The sequence below is a fragment of the Oreochromis aureus genome, linkage group 3 (genome assembly GCF_013358895.1).
Source record: "Oreochromis aureus strain Israel breed Guangdong linkage group 3, ZZ_aureus, whole genome shotgun sequence".
Taxonomy (NCBI): Eukaryota; Metazoa; Chordata; class Actinopteri; order Cichliformes; family Cichlidae; genus Oreochromis; species Oreochromis aureus.
The window spans coordinates 44,217,363-44,234,820 of NC_052944.1; positions in this window are offsets into that span (position 1 = coordinate 44,217,363).

Here is a 17,458-nt window from a genome sequence, read left to right on the forward strand (position 1 = left end):
AACTTCTATGTAAAATGTATAAAACAAATATTTCAATCTACTACAACTACTTAAAACTTAATCAAAGCTTAATCAGACGTATAAATGCATAAAAGATGATAATAGCATCATCAAAACTCTGGTTTTGGTTTCACTTCCTGCAACTTCAAAAGCCTATAACTTCCTGTCTCATTTTGGAGTTACTCTACGTGGGGCCTTTTCTTTCACCCTGCAGTCTGCATAAACATTAAAATTATAAATTCAAAAGCACTTCGGTGATAGATTCAACTCAACAGTTTAAAGTGGTTTTACTGGACCTGTAATAAACCTGTTAATATTTGATTATGATAACCCCTGTAATACAAATTATAACCTAATGCCAGCACTTCAATAAATGCTTGGATGAAATGATAATTAATGCAATGATAAAGATGATGGTTATGAACAGTAACCCTAAAATAATTCCTATAATTCTACACTCCCCTCTCTTGACCTCTTGACCACAAGAGGTCACCATACTGTGTGTTGGGTCACTCCTTGGCCCATTCAGCTGCTCCCCTGTCCATCCCAGACATCATGGACATTAGGATCACTGTTCTTAGCTCTGACCCTCTCTTGGCATCCTGTGACTTAACCAATCAGACAACCTCATGTCATCTAGGTGGTCTTAGTTATAAAATGCCCCGCTCCCACTTGAGAACACTTCATGCTTAAGTGGTCTCTGCTCCTCTTCTGGGTCCCACTCTAGTGGAACTCTGGCCACCTGCAAAGGAAACAAAACACTTTCTCCCTACTATGCTCTAAGTTACTCTGTTCCTCGATTGTTCTCAAAACATGAACCTAATTTCGTATTTGGTTTTTGACTTTTATTCCTATATAATCTTAAACATCACTCATCTCAATCTACAGCTTTCTAACAGTCTTACAGCACTGCTGTCATACGTTTCCTGTTTTTCCTTATCTGATCATCAACATCCTGTACACAAAACTGTCACTGCTGCAAGGGCCTACCTTTCATCTAAAGTCACCTCTCACAAGCAAAATCATCATAAAACCATTATAAGGGCTTATTCTACTAAAAGGATCAAAGAAAAAACAACCACTTTAATCTTTTTACCATCTCTAAATTATCAAACAACCCCAATCGTTATAAAATCCTAGTAAAACCCCTTTCAAATTACACAAATTAAATCTTAAATCTTAAACCCCTCTCTTTTTTGACACATCTCATGTGGCAAAAAACTCAAAGTGCTCCACCCAAGCTTAACCAATTAAAAGGAAAAAAGGTTAGTCATTTCATTTCTCAGAACAGCTCAGCAATTGTCCTCTCCGGTATTTTGCTCCAGCCCTGAAAACCTGTGTTTAAGGAACAAAATCAATTTTATCATCATGTCAAATCTTCTCCAACTCGTTGCTCCATGGAAAGTCTGGATCCTCGGAATTTCCTGAAAACAAAACCTGTGCCTTACATTTCATACTCAACTCTCCCTTTATGATCTAGTCTGTGTCATGACAAAAACAAACTTAAACAAAACAGTTATTAATCCTGAGTTACCTCAGTTAATGGTAACTTGAATCTCATCAAACAATGTTTCCCCTTTTAGCATTTAGCATTCTATAGTGTAATAACATAATCCAACCCCAGTAAATAATTTTCTCAAAGCACACATCAATATCCCAAAATCAGCATCCCCAGATTTAAGTCTCCCACTTGTCCTTTCATTTATTTCCCCCCTTGGTCCAATCACTCACATTCACTCCCATGCATTCACACATGATATTTTTTGCTGATACTGCAGCCTTCTGCGCACGTCATCAGATGCTCCACATCAGCAAAATGAGCTCAATCATTTGTTTTATTTCGTTTTTCCTTTTTAGGAAAATAGTTCTCTATACTTTTGACTGGATTGAATCGATACAATCCATTTTTAGACAGAGACTTGCCGCCAATCAGTCTCTGATTGTAATCAATTATAATTCTGTAAAGCCCACCTGATTTTCGTACTTGGTAATTTTGTCAGCGCCGTCCGTTCACTCTCTTCCAGGCCTGCTTAGAACAAAAATGAAAAAGAGAGCTGATTATTAGCTCATCAAAGTACCAAACAAAATCACCTGACAGGTTTTTTCCTGAGTGCACTTACTACTACAAAAAATTTTTGGGGCCCCTCTCAGACATATCCATGTCTTAATTAAACACCCTCTCTGGAAATAAAACAACAGCCTCAAAAATCTGAAACAATCTTAAATTTCACCCGTTCAACACACCGAAAACCTCGTCAAAAGATCAAAGACCGTTTGCACAATGTCACCCTTCCTCACTTTACCATGTGTTCATTCAGCACAAGATAAAAACCCATTTCAACCACATATCATCCTTAAATTATAAATTTCCTGTCCAAATCTGCCCCTCTGAACAGACCTGACCACCGTAATCAAATATCCTGATACTTTACCATTATATATTTCTCCCAATACTCTTCATCAGCCCCGATCTCTCTTGAACTGAAAGCCTCCGACACACACGCACACAGGAAGTGTCTTTGTCACCCACTCACTCCAGCTAATTTGCATACACCCACAGCTCAACAGCCAACTTAACAAGAGGAATACATGTTTAAACCTTATCACATTATTGAATTATTTTCATTTTCTTTCTATACTAATCACTTACTTTGATAAATCAGTGCAAGAGCACTCCTAAGTAATTACTCCTCTTTTGTTTTTTGTTTTTTCCATAACTCACTCCCTTGTCATACAGCTTCGTTTGAGTTATTCCACAACTCTATTTTATCCAAGTGTGTTTTAAGTGTATTTTCTTCAACATTCACACCATTTTAACCCTCATGATTTAATTACGTATGTTTGTGTTCTTAGCCAGGTTTTAAATCATTAGCTTGTCTGTGTAAGGTTAGTGCATTTTCTGTTTGTATGTGTGGTTTTTATAAATGTTTCTTTATGATCTTTGTGATCTTGTAAATGTTTCTTTTCCAGTGTTCCAAACTCCTTTTGACAGGGTGTATTTTCTCTCTTTGGCTCATCACTGGTCATTGTGAATGACATTTCCCTCTGCCTGTGCCCAGTGGCCTTACCTGTTAAATCCCGTCTCCTCCAGTGACTCCAAGGTCACTCCGGGACTTAGGTTCGAGCAATCGTGACTGCGCCTTGCCTTAGGTTGTCCCAGGGTTTCGAGGTGGGATCTTACCCGTCATGGGCTGTCCAGCCTTCCATGCCCGCCTACTACAGGAGCCAACTGGGCAAGGGTGTTATCAGACCTAGGGGACACACTGGTTCTGGAAATTAAAGGAGTGTAAACTGCTTTCTTTATTAAACTTTCCAACCATAATTTCACATGTAACCGTTTGTGTACGTGCATTTTCAATTCATTAATGTAATTGTTAGTTCCTGTATTTATTTCTCTCAGTCTGTCTCTTTTCTAAAACCTGTAATTAATATAATTTTATTACTTTATTACTTTTTCTTAAAACATGCATCCGCTTCATCTTCTTAGAATTTAACTCATCTGTCTATTTCTCTGGGAGCTCCCCTGACATCATCAGTCACACACACCTTCCTCTCACACACACTTTTAAATATTCTAACCTCTTTCAGACGCCATGACTCGTCTCACACACACTGCCTTCTCTCTCTCAAACTTCCATTTTCCACTCACTCAGACAAATCATGCAGAGTCACTCAAATCACATACTGACAGCCTTCACACAGTTAAAATCACACAAAATACGCTTTCATACGAGTATTTTGGACATACCTTCCATGATCAGAAAGAGCAAGTCAAAAGAAAAAGAAAACTGAAACCTCTCATCGTCTCGCAGCTCCTCCCCACACACACATAACTGAAAAATAAAACACACCAACATTTATGGCTCACGAAATATACATCTATCAAAATTCAGTCATTTACTATACATCCACACTAATATATTCAAACTGTATTCATACTCTCATAATAAGCAAAACCAACCTCTTATATACAGGCATTTAGCAAAGCGCTCAGTCCTCTCGAAAACTGAAACCACCCTCTCTGCGCGTCTCCGCTGCTCATTTGCATTTACACACCATCCGTGCACATCCGGCTGTGCATTACTGACACAGAGATTGATCCTACTCATAGATCTCATATTTTATATTACAGACGTCTTATTAATTACAACTGCACAGATTTTTTAGGCCTTGTCGCTCCTACAAATTTCGAAAATTTTCCATAACCGACTCGAACGGGCAAACCTTCAGGTTTTTGCGACCAATTTAACAGACCAGACTCGAACTGCTCTGTCCAGATTTCTAGCCCTAACTTAATTTACGGTAGCCAAAAAGCGCAAGAATAGGGACTTGAACCCCTAGCTTATCTCAGGATGCCCTGTACCCCACGGTCAAGCCAAACCGAGCTAACCCTACCGCCGGTAGGTCAACAATGCGCGTCCGCATCGAGGAGGATCGCAACGTCCGGCTATGCGCTTCTTAACAGACGCTGCTGTCGTCCTAGACAAATTTAGAATAATTTGAAACAACAATCTACACCCAACACAGGATTAAGATTGAGGACAACCCTCAACAGTTTTAGAGATTCCCCAGTCCTCTTCGGATGTTGCCCGAAACTATCCCTAGTCATCGCTAGGTGAAGGATAAATTTCTCTATCCAGCAGGGAGCGCCACCTCCGAGAAAGTTCTTAAGGGTTGCATAACCAATGGGACTTGAACCCACACAATGACCAAATTCCTATCATTCTAAAAGTTCTGCTTTAATTCTCTTTTCATTCCTTTATTCTTTACTTATTTTCTCTTATTCTCTTTACTCTTTACTTATTTTCAACGTTTCATCATCTTTACTTCAACTTATACTTTAGTTCTCATGAGATTTTCACCAAAATCAAAACAGACATCTATCAGTAATTTCAGTGAGTAGACTTTCAATTTACACAGCCCAATTTGACACACTTTGGTTCATAAGATCAACAGGTGGTGCCTACCTTTTGTTGTTATATGCCCGCTTGTCACTCACTTAGACCACTGACCAATGCCTGAGCGCCTGACGCCGGACCTTTCTCCATCCTGTCTCACTTCCCCTCGGACGAAGCCCCCAAATGTTAAGGTTCAAAAATATAGGGAAGGAAACACAGGAGGAATGCAAGTAACCACACTGGTCCAAAGGGTAAAGACGATGATTTTAATGAAATGACACGCGTGGGAGAATGAGCGGACTCTGTAAGCAGACAGCCCCACAATCTCATCCTCCTAACATCAAAATACAGTTTTATATGCATCAGAGTATATTTAGTGACGCCCCCTCATTGCGTCATCACATACATCAGCTTCAAAACCACAAATGTTCTATTTGACAACTTAAGGCACAATTAAAAGTACACTGGCTTCCATCTTCTCCCCGGTGGTTTCCCGTAAGCCAGCTCAGCTCTCGCATCGTGCATCTACTGCTTCATCAGTCAACTCTCACCTACACCCTAACAGTGTGTGTGTGTCTGTCTCTGCGCGTGCACAGAGTGTGCATCTGCTTTCTGAACCTTAGTTGACCTCACTTAGGCAACCAGGCTAAGGCCATCCTGTGTTGTGATGATCTTAACTTCTATGTAAAATGTATAAAACAAATATTTCAATCTACTACAACTACTTAAAACTTAATCAAAGCTTAATCAGACGTATAAATGCATAAAAGATGATAATAGCATCATCAAAACTCTGGTTTTGGTTTCACTTCCTGCAACTTCAAAAGCCTATAACTTCCTGTCTCATTTTGGAGTTACTCTACGTGGGGCCTTTTCTTTCACCCTGCAGTCTGCATAAACATTAAAATTATAAATTCAAAAGCACTTCGGGTGATAGATTCAACTCAACAGTTTAAAGTGGTTTTTACTGGACCTGTAATAAACCTGTTAATATTTGATTATGATAACCCCTGTAATACAAATTATAACCTAATGCCAGCACTTCAATAAATGCTTGGATGAAATGATAATTAATGCAATGATAAAGATGATGGTTATGAACAGTAACCCTAAAATAATTCCTATAATTCTACAAAAGGTAAAATGACAAGCTGAATAAAAAGGAACATGGTTAAGTTTGCTCAAAACTAATTTTTGTTCACCTGTGAAAAAATAAAATAAAAATACATTTAGAAATACAAATAAGAACAGCCAACAGATACACACAAAATTAAATATGGATACACAAATCAACAAATACACACAAAATCAAATATGGATACACAAATGTAAAGAGAGAGACACACACACACAGGGTCTATGCCAGTCAACCAGTCTGAATATATTATATTTTTATCCAACAATGAGATGCTGCCCTAAAAGGGCTTTGTGTGTCTCTCTCTCTCTCTCTCTCTCTCTCTCACACACACACACACACACACACACACACACACTCAGGCTCACACACACACACACACACATAGCATCAGCAAGTGAACAGGGGCTGTTAACAGCATGTTTCTAGGTCAGTCAAACAGCTGTGAGATTCTCAATTTGAATCCACCAATCAGAGGGGCTGTGTGCTTTTTCCTGCCAAAACTGGTGCACCAAGTGCAGGCTTTTACAGCACAGAGAGACAGGATTTTGCAGTCTATTTCTCATAGTGAGGACTCCCCTCAAACAAACAGCCATAAATTCCTAAATCAGAGGGGCTAAAACGGTCATTCTTAGACCGTTGTGTTCAGAAGACATGGGAGAATCTTGAAATGTTGACCATTTAAAATAAAAATATGAAATATCATAGATATATGACATAGATGATTGGTTGTCTTAGAAGCCATGATTGCCCCAATATGCAAATTTGAATGTGCCAGCCGTCAGATATGATTGGCTGGCTGGGAAGCCATGAAGGCAACAATATGCAAATTTGAATGTGCAAGCCCTCGGATATGATTGGTTGTCTTAGAAGCCATATAAAAAGCAGTAAAACTGTACTATGATTTGGTAGAAAACTATAATTAATCAAAAATACTATATTTGGCAGAAATACTATTTTGTAGCAGAAACACTATATTTAGCACAAATCTGATGAAATAGAAGAAATAGTATGATTTAGCAGAAATGCTGTATTTAGCACAAATACTGGAAAGCAGCAGAAATGCTATGACTTAGCACAATAGTAATAACCTAAATAGAAAAATTGGAAAAGCAAATGGACAGCTGAAAAATCCTGAACATGCTAAGGGTCCCTCAAATGTAATTGTTAAATGAAAAAAAAAAAACAAAAAAAAGTATAACAGTCACACAACCACAAATATGTACACATATGGTAACACACATGCACAGACAGACACACACAGGATCAAATTCAGTCAACCAGTCTAACTATATTGAATTTAAATCTTACAATGAGATCATCCCATAAAAGGCTTTCTCTGTCTCTCTCTCTCTCTCTCTCTCTCTGTCACACACACACACACACACACACACACACACACACACAAGATCCAATTCAGTCAACCAGTCTAAATATATTGATTTTGAATCTTACAATGAGATCATCCCATAAAAAGCTTTCTCTCTCTCTCTCTCTCTCTCTCTCTCTCTCTCTCCTCTCTCTCTCTCTCTCTCTCTCTCTGTCAAACACACACACACAAGATCCAATTCAGTCAACCAGTCTAAATATATTGAATTTAAATCTTACAATGAGATCATCCCATAACAAGCCTTTTCTCTCTCTCTCTCTCTCTCTCTGACACACACACACACACACACACACACACACACACACACAAGATCCAATTCAGTCAACCAGTCTAAATATATTGATTTTGAATCTTACAATGAGATCATCCCATAAAAGTCTCTCTCTCTCTCTCTCTCTCTCTCTCTGTCACACACACACACACACACACACACACACACACACACAGGAGAGAGAAGTAAGTTTCTAGCTCAGTCAAGCAGCCTGGGAGCTGCTGAATTTGAATCCACCAATCAGAGAGGCTGTATACTTTTTCCCGCCAAAACAGGTGCAGCCTTTTACACACACACAGAGCACAGAGACAGGATTTCTGCAGTGAATTTCTCATAGTGAGGATTCCTCTCAAACAAATGGCCATAATTTCCTAACCGTAGGGGCTAGAACGGTCATTCTTACACCGTTTTGTTCAGAAGAGATCAGGGAATCTTAAAGTGTTGACAATTTATCATTAAAATATGAATTATTAAAGATATTTGACTTCTAATGCACCATAACTGAGTAGAGCAAAGCAAAAACTGCCTTGACTTGCCCTCAAACAACGCTTTCTAACTCTAAATCTATTTGGAGTATCAATATCATTTTTTCAATCAGAAGAGACAGCAGGCTTTGGTGAACAATCTTGAAATTTTCAGGTCTCTGTTGATATCCATTAAAAAGATATGACGAGAGAAAAAGTGGATCATTTCCAGAGTTTGAAATCTGAAGAAATCTGAGCGAAGGACGAATTTCCTACCCTCAAACAAGTCTAACTCATTTCAGAACGGTAATAGGTGAGAAAGAAATTCTTGAATTGTGAGTGTCAGGAGTGTCTGAAGATATACTGGGACAAGCCTCATGTTTTAACTTCGCTTCGTTAAGGAGATATGACGATTCGAATATGCCTCTCATTACAGAAATCAAGCTGTGATTTTGAACAAGCTCTCCATTGACTTTCTATGGGGATTTTTGAGACTTTGTGTTGGTCTGAGGAGATTTGCCAAAATTCTATAAATCTCACAACAATGATGGTGACATTTTCTGAAAGCCAGCAAAAATACCTACGTTTTGATGTATAATTTGTGGAAGTTGAGTGAAAATTGAGCAAGTAGCAAGAAGTTGTTCGGACATGAAGAGAAGACTGCAAAACCTTCAGTGGCACACTGGAAGCCAAGTGCATAGCAACCATAACAACGCATGTATTTTGTGAAAATCACAATTTTGCAACTCAAAACTTTAAGAGGCATAAAAGTAAAACGGTAAAAGATTTGAAAAGCTGATTTATTCCTGAATAGCCCAATAATTTGAGAACATTTTAAAGTTTGAATGGTTGTTCTACGTGAAAGTAGGAAAAAGTAGTTAAGTTTCAAAAACAAGCAAGTTTTAGCAGAATTGCGGAAGTTTCCCATTCATTTCAATGGGACAAATTAAAGGAAAAAACATAATATTTTAAAAAGTATAATAGTATAAAATACCAAAAGATATTGCCGGAAAGAGCAAAAATAGCAGAATAGTTTAAAATTTGAACGGTGAAAATCGGCTGAAAATTGTGGAAGTAGATCCACGGCGAAAAACGTACGGAAACACCCGGAATAATAATAAAACACATATACTGTAACATGACAGAAATTCCTCCACTTAGTAGTAATGAATACTATAACATAAAACAAATGTTATGATTTAGCTTTGAAAACCATAATTTGGCAAAATACGCAGGCTCATTATCGCCAAGAAATACTATGATTGAGCAAGTATTACTAAAGATGCAGTAAAAGTACTGTGAGATTTAACAGAAATACAATTATGGAGGAGTAATACTCAAAAATGGGAGAATATTGGATGCATCAACATACACACCAGAGCCTAAAGGGTACAGTATTTGTGCCATGAGAGTATTAACAAGAATCTGAGGTCCATATTAGAAAAGCTGTCAAAAATCATAAATGCTTGCAGAATGGGAGAATTCGAGATGTAGCTAGCATGGAAAACAGGGTGATGAGCAGTCAGAATTAGAGTATGTGTGAGAAGCGAAAAACACCGTTTTTGGAGTTATGAAACGTCGATGTAACACCAAAACCAGATGTGCAGTCTGAAGCATAATTCTTGTACTGGGTGAATCAAAGCGGACTTTGGTGTATACTTGACTGTGAAAACTTGCATTACCTCTTTATACATCTATCAGCTGAGATATGTTGAGAGCAGAAAGGGCAGACCTCAGATATGATGAATGGCTGGCTGCAGGAAGCCGTGCAGAAAGCCTGATTTATAAAGTTGAATGTTGCATCCCTAAGATAAGATTAGTAATGGCTCAAGAAGCCCGTTACAGGCCCTGATAGTTGTAACTTGAATACCTCAGTCCTCAGAGGATTGGCTGCCTGGAGAACCAGCAGAAATATATAGAAATACTACCACATTAAGCATACATAATACATACATTTAGCTTGAAATACTATATTAACACAAATCCCATAATAAGCAGAAACACTATATCAAACAATATAAATATCCTATAAAAACCTATAAAAAGCACAAAATACTGTACTAGTCATTTGGTAGAAAAACTATTAATTAATCATGAAATCATACTAAATTTAGCAAAAATGGGCTAGAATGCTCATTCTGACACCGTTTTGTTCAGAAGAGATGGGGAATCTGCAGGTCTTCATAATTCAGAGATAAAATATAAATTATTGAAGATATATGACTTGTAATACACTGTAACTGAGTAGAGGCAAAGCAAAACTGCCTTGACTTGCCCTCAAACAACGTTTTGTAACTCTAAATCTATATGGAGCATCAAAATCATTCTTTCAGCGTAAGAAACAGCAGGCTTTGGTGAACAGTCATGGAAATTTTCAGGTCTCTGTGGAAATCCATCAAAAGATATGACGAGAGAAAAAAGTGCCTCATTTCCAGAGTTTGAAATCTGAACAGATCTGAGCGAATGACGAATTTCCTACCCTCAAACAAGTGTAACTCATCTCAGAACGGTAATAGGTGAGAAAAACTTCTAGAATTGTGAGCATCAGGAGTGTCTGAAGATATATTTGCACAAGCCTCATGTCTCAACTTTGTTTCGTTAAGGAGATATGATGATTTGAAAATGCCTCTCATTAGAGAATTCCACCGCTGATTTTGAAGAAACTCTCCATTGAGTTTCTATGGAGAGTTTTGAGACTTTGTGTTGCTCTGAGGAGATTTGCAAAAATCTGTAAGTCCCACAAGAATGATAGTGACATTTTCTGAAAGCCAGCAAAAATACCTACGTTTTGATGTATAATTTGTGGGGCTTGAGTGGAAATTGAGCGAGTAGCAAGAAGTTGTTCAGACATGAAGAGAAAATTCAGAAAGGACAAGTGCACACTCTGAGTTAATTGCATAGCAACCATAACAACGCATGTATTTTCTGAAAAATCACAATTTTGCAACTGAAAACTTAAAGAGGTATAAAATTAAAATGGTAGAAGATCTGAAAAAGCTGAATCAGACAGGAATAGCCCAATAATTTGAGAACATTTTAAAGTTTGAATGGAGTTTCTAGGTGAAAGTATGACAAAGTAGTTAACTTTCAAAAACAAGCAAGTTTTAGCAGAATTTCTGAAGATTTCCATTCATTTCAATGGGACAAATTAAAGGAAAAAAGTGTAATATTTTAAAAAGTATAACAGTAATAAACACCAAAAGTCATAGCCTACGTCAGCAGAAAGAGCAGAACAGTATAGAGTTTGAACGGTGAAAATCGGCTGAAAACTGAAGCAGTAGTTAAGCGGCAAAAAAGCGTCACGGAAGCAACCAGAATAAAGTATAATAAAGAATAAAGAGAAACAGGAACTCAATAGTGTGGAAGCCCTTTTAGGGCATCCACACAATAAAGAGAAACAGGAACTCAATAGTGTGGAAGCCCTTTAAGGGCATCCACACAACTAGAAAAATTTGCATTTCCTGCGAAAATGCTGTGTGGATGCCTTGACGCTGAAGCTGTCTGCTGAAAAGCTGAAAAAGATGAAAAGTTGCAAAAAGTTGTATGGTGGTGAAAAAAAAAATGCCCCACTGAGCAGGATTCGAACCTGGCCCTCCTCGTCTCAAGGTGGCTATTCATTTCCCTGAGCCAAAGTCATTCTTACAAACAAGAGGTGGAGAGACGGACAATTCTGCTGAAATGAGCAGAAGCTGCTGAGAATTGTGCTGATAAGAGGTCAAAAGGCTGAAAGTTTTGCAGAAAAGAGGTGAATCAGCAGAATTTTTGCAGAAAAGAGGTAAAGAAGCAGAAACTTGCGCTGTAAAGAGATGAATCAGCAGAGTTTCTGCTGAAAAGAGGTTTTTTTTCTGAAAACAGCCAAAAAGCTGGAATTTGTGCTGAAAAGGGGTGAAAAAATGAAAATTTTGCTGAAAAGGGTGAAGAAGCTAAAGTATACCAAATCAAAGTATTTGTGCCAAAACATAGTGTTTCTGCCATATTGTGGTACTACTACATTACAACATGAATACGGATTAAAGGCGAAAGAAACTGGCAACAAATTCCTCCACTACAAACCAGTCTGATACCACTTCTTTGCAGTGTTCACGTTTACTAAGGCACTACCCAAAAGGCGCCACAAGAGGGCACTCCAAGACAAGAGATGACTTATGTACACTGATGCACTTAGTAACAGTCAGCCTCCTTGAATTGGCAGAAATACTGTGATTTAGTAGTAATACTATAACATAACAGATATACTGTGATGTTGCAGACATAGTATGTTTTGCACTACTCATTTGTAGTGAAAAAAATTAGCAATATAAATTACAGGTCTGTGAAAGTGTATAAATTTGTAATGAAAAAAATGTTGACCAAGGTCGGATTGAACCCACGACCTTTGAGCTGCAGAGCCGTGTCATTACTGATTGCGCCACCTGGAAAGGGGCGGGCGGCTGAAAAAACAAAGACATCAGCAATCAGAAATAAAAGAGATTTCTGTTGAAAACATCTGAAAAAGCTGGGATTTGTGCTGAAAAGGGGTGAAAAAAATGAAAATTTTGCTGAAAAGGGGTGAAGAAGCTAAAGTATACCAAATCAAAGTATTTGTGCCAAAACATAGTATTTCTGCCATATTGTGGTATTTGTGCCACAAAGTTACTACATTACAACATGAAACGGATTAAAGATGAAAGAAACTGGCAACAAATTCCTCCACTACAAACCAGTCTGATACCACTTCTTTGCAGTGTTCACGTTTACTAAGGCACTACCCAAAAGGCGCCACAAGAGGGCACTCCAACACAAGAGATGACCTATGTACACTGATGCACTTAGTAACAGTCAGCCTCCTACTTAGCCATTACGTAATACAGCGATATTACAGTGTACAAATTCACATAAATTTGCAGGGGGAAAAAAACAAAGCAGGAACAAGCCCAAAACAATAAAATAACTGGGCTGCCATAGCTATTGCTAACTAGCACATACGCCAAAGGTAACTAAAACCAATACCAACCAATGTTTTTGCAGAAACACTGTAATTTCACTCAAATACTATGAAATAGCACTAATACTATGATTTGGCAGACAGTCTATGTTTTTGCACAACTAGCACAATATGGCAGAAATACTATGATTTGGCACAACTACTATGATTTAGTACAAATACTCTTATTGGCACAAATACTATGTTTCAGTACAAATACTACGATTTGGCAATAATACTGGGTTTTAGCACAACTACTGAGATTTGGTTGAAATACTATGATTTAGAAGAAATACTATGACTTCGTACAAATACAATGTTTTGGTTCAAATAATATGATTTGCAAAAAATACTATGATTTGGCACAAGTACCATGATTTAGTACAAATACTACAGTTTCGCTCAAATACTATGAAATTGCAGTGATACTATGATTTTGAAGGAATACTATGATTTGGTAGAAATACTATGCCTTAGTAGTAATACTATAACATAGCAGATATAATGTGATTTTGCAGACATAGTATGTTTTTGCACAAATACTACGATTTCGCTCAAATACTATGGAATTGCAGTAATACTATGATTTGGAATACTATGATTTGGTAGGAATACTATGCCTTAGTAGTAATACTATAACATAACAGATATACTATGGTTTTGCAGAAATTCTATGTTTTTGCACAAATACTACAACAACTACTACTACAAATACTACAAGAAATACTATGTTTGGGCAGTAATACTATTATTTGCTATAAATACTATTATTTGGCACATATACCATAATCAGCAGATATACTATAACATAACAGAAATTCTATGACTTAGTAGTAACACTAATATAAAAGAAATTTTAACTGGCCACAAATAACATGATTTGGCACAAATACCATGATTTGGCAAAAGATACCATGATTTGGCACAAATACGATCATATTGCAGAAATACTGTGATTGGGTACAAATACTATGATTTGGCACAAGTACTATGAATAAGTACAAATACTATGATTTGGCAGAAATACTATGATTTAGCAGAAATACTATGTTTTAACATAAATAATATCTTTTCACAGAAATTTCTGCTAAAGGTACTATTTCTGCTTTTAGCAGAAATACTGTAATTTTGCATAAATACTATGATTTGGGATAAATACTATGATTTGGCAGATATACTATATTCAGCACATAAACTATAACATAACAGACATTCCTGCACTTAGTAGTAATCTCATAACATAAAATTAATATTATGGTTCTGCCCCCAAACCATGATTTGGCACAAATACCATGATTTTCAAAAATACTATGATTTAGCAGAAATACTATGATTGAGCAGAAGTACTAAGATGTAGTAGAAGTACTTTGATTTAGCACAAATACTATTATGGAGGAGTAATACTTTAACATGGGAGAAATATTGATATACACACACACATACACATAGAGCAAAGTGTACAGGGGCTGTTAAGAGTCTGGGCTTGGTATATCTAGGTCAGCTAAATTGGCTGCACCTGCTGTAATCAGCACTTACACACACAGACACAGAGACAGCTATGAGTTTTCTGCAGTGTATTTCTCACATTCAGGATTCCCCTCGAACAAATGGCCATAATTTCCTAACCGTAGGGGCTAGAACGCTCATTCTGACACCGATTTGTTCAGAAGAGATGGGGAAAACTTCAGGTCTTCATAATTCAGAGATAAAATATAAATTATTGAAGATATATGACTTGTAATACACTGTAACTGAGTAGAGGCGAAGCAAAACTGCCTTGACTTGCCCTCAAACAACGTTTTGTAACTCTAAATCTATATGGAACATCAAAATCATTCTTTCACCGTAAGAAACAGCAGGCTTTGGTGAACAGTCATGGAAATTTTCAGGTCTCTGTTGAAATCAATCAAAAGATATGACGAGAGAAAAAAGTGCCTCATTTCCAGAGTTTGAAATCTGAAGAAATCTGAGCGAGGAAAATTTCCTACCCTCAAACAAGTGTAATTCATGGCCAAACGGTAATAGGTGAGGAAAAAATTCTTGAATTGTGAGCATCAGGGATGTCTGAAGATATATTGGCACAAGCGTCATGTCTCAACTTTGTTTCGTTAAGGAGATATGACGATTTGAAAATGCCTCTCATTAGAGAATTCCAGCGCTGATTTTGAAGAAACTCTCCATTGACTTTCTATGGAGAGTTTTGAGACTTTTATGTTACTCTGAGGAGATTTGCAAAAAAGTGTATAAGTCCCACAACAATGATAGTGACATTTTCTGAAAGCCAGCAAAAATACCTACGTTTTGATGTATAATTTGTGGGGTTGAGTGGAAATTGAGCGAGTAGCAAGAAGTTGTTCAGACATGAAGAGAAAATTCAGAAAGGACGAGTGCACACTCTGAGTTAATTGCATAGCAACCAGAACAATGCATGTATTTTCTGAAAAATCACAATTTTGCAACTGAAAACTTAAAGAGGTATAAAATTAAAACGGTAGAAGATCTGAAAAAGCTGAATCATTCAGGAATAGCCCAATAGTCTGAGAACATTTTAAAGTTTGAATGGAGTTTCTAGGTGAAAGTATGACAAAGTAGTTAAGTTTCAAAAACAAGCAAGTTTTAGCAGAATTGTGGAAGTTTTCCATTCATTTCAATGGGACAAATTAAAGGAAAAAAAGTGTAATATGTTAAAAGTATAATAGTAATAAACACCAAAAGTCATAGCAAACATTAGCAGAAAGAGCAGAACAGTATAGAGTTTGACGGAGAAAATCGGCTGAAAACTGAGGCAGTAGATAGACGGCAAAAAAAATGCACGGAAGCAACTTGAAGAATAACTAGAAAATTTGCATTTCCTGCGAAAATGCTGTGTGGATGCCTTAACGCTGAAGCTGTCTGCTGCAAAAATTGTATGGCAGTAAAGAAACTGAAAAATTATGCTGAAAACAAGTGAAAAACAGAAACTTTTGCTGAAAAGAGGTGAAAAGGCGAAGATTCTGCTTCAAAGGGGTACAGAAGTTCAAATTTGTACTGAAAAGAGGAGAGGCGAAAAGGTTTCCTCTGAAATGAGCAGAAGATACTGAGATTTGTATTGATAAGAGGTGAAAGGCTGAAAATTCTGCTTAAAATAGGTGAATCAGCAGAATTTCTACTGAAAAGAGGTAAAGAAGTAGAACGTTGCACTGAAAACAGGTGAATCAGCAGAATGTCTGCTAAAAAGAGATTTCTGTTGAAAACACCTGAAAAATCTGGGATTTGTGCTGAAAAGGGTGAAAAAACTCACAATTCTGCTGAAACGGGGTGAAGAAGAGATGTTGGGCTCTTGAGAAGAGTTAAATAAGTTGAACTGATATGTTTGGGTACAAATACAATGATTTGGCAATAATACTGCGTTTTAGCACAACTCCTGAGATTTGATTGAAATACTATGATTTAGAAGAAATATTATGACTTTGTACAAATACAATATTTTGGCACAAATACTATGATTTGGTTCGAATGCTATGATTTGAAACAAATAATATGATCTGGCAGAAATACTATTATTTAGTAGAAATACTATGATTTACCAGAAGTACTATGTTTCTGCAAAAATACTATGATTTTGCAGAAATACTATGCCTTAGTAGTAATACTATAACATCACAGATATATGATGATTTTGCAGACATTCTGGTTTTACACAAATACTATAATGTGGCAGTATACTATGTTTCAGCACAAATACTATGATTTGGCACATATACTATATTCAGCAGATATACTATAACAAAACAGAAAGTCTACGACTTAGTAGTAATACTATAACATAATAGATAGACTCTCTGCAAAATCATAGTATATGTTTTTGCACAACTAGCACAATATGGCAGAAATACTATGATTTGGCACAAGTACTATGATTTAGTACAAATACTCATATTGGCAGAAATACTATGTTTCAGTACAAATATTACAATTTGGCAATAATACTGGGTTTTAGCACAACTACTGAGATTTGGGTGAAATACTATGATTTAGAAGAAAACTATGACTTCATTACAAATACAATGTTTTGGTTCAAATAATATGATTTGCAAAAATACTATGATTTGACACAAGTACCATGATTTAGTACAAATACTACGATTTCGCTCAAATACTATGAAATTGCAGTAATACTATGATTTTGAAGGAATACTATGATTTGGTAGAAATACTATGCCTTAGTAGTAATACTATAACATAGCAGATACACTGTGATTTTGCAGACATAGTATGTTTTGCACAAATACTATGAAACTGCAGTAATACTATGATTTTGAAGGAATACTATGATTTGGTAGAAATACTATGCCTTA